Source organism: Piliocolobus tephrosceles, chromosome 1, assembly GCF_002776525.5.
Source record: "Piliocolobus tephrosceles isolate RC106 chromosome 1, ASM277652v3, whole genome shotgun sequence".
Lineage (NCBI taxonomy): Eukaryota > Metazoa > Chordata > Mammalia > Primates > Cercopithecidae > Piliocolobus > Piliocolobus tephrosceles.
The window spans coordinates 91,179,653-91,180,538 of NC_045434.1; the positions used below are offsets into that span (position 1 = coordinate 91,179,653).

General features: G+C 53.0%; 1 protein-coding gene across 1 annotated transcript in view; it reads right to left on the minus strand.

The window, feature by feature from the left end:
• The window catches only part of S100A16 (S100 calcium binding protein A16), a 7,100-nt gene that overhangs the window by 5,074 nt on the left and 1,140 nt on the right, over positions 1-886 (minus strand). The gene's annotated exons all lie outside the window — the stretch shown is intronic.

Genomic DNA, 886 nt, shown 5'->3' on the forward strand with positions numbered 1-886 from the left:
CACACACACACACACACACACACACACACACACACACACACACACACGGAGCAAGGACCTCTGCCATTCCTGATCCCTTCTGCTTGGGTAACCCATCGCCCTTCCACTCACTTCAGCTCTTGGAGCAAGAAGCCAGCCTCTGATATATATATATATATTTTTTTTTTTTGAGACGGAGTCTGGCTCTGTTGCCGGGGCTGGAGTGCGGTGGCCGGATCTCAGCTCACTGCAAGCTCCGCCTCCCGGGTTTACGCCATTCTCCTGCCTCAGCCTCCCAAGCAGCTGGGACTACAGGCGCCCGCCGCCTCACCCGGCTAGTTTTTTTTTGTATTTTTTTAGTAGAGACGGGGTTTCACTGTGTTAGCCAGGATGGTCTCGATCTCCTGACCTCGTGATCCGCCCGACTCGGCCTCCCAAAGTGCTGGGATTACAGGCTTGAGCCACCGCGCCCGGCCAGCCTCTGGGTTTCTATGGAAGCTTAATGGGAGAGGGTCCTGAGTGGAGCGGAGGCACCAGCCACGTGGGACTCTGTGGGAAGAGCACTTCAGGCTGTGAGGAGAGGCAGATGTGTGCTCAGCGTGTTGGAAGAATAGCAGTGAGGTAGCCATGAGCTGAGTAAGATTGTTAAGGGAGAGTGAGACTAGGACGTGAGGTTGGAGAAGAACAGTGGCCACAGCATGTGAGATCAGGTTTCTTTGAAACTATTGGCAGATTGAAATCAAAGAGTGTCAGGATTTCTTTTACACCTGAAAGAGTCACTCTGGGTTCTGGGAGATCCAGATGGTGTAGGGGCAAAGGTGGAAGCAGGAAAACCAGGTAAGAAGCTGTTGCAGTCTCCCAGCTGACAGATGGTGATGATCAGAGTGACCTTAGGTTGGAAGGGTTG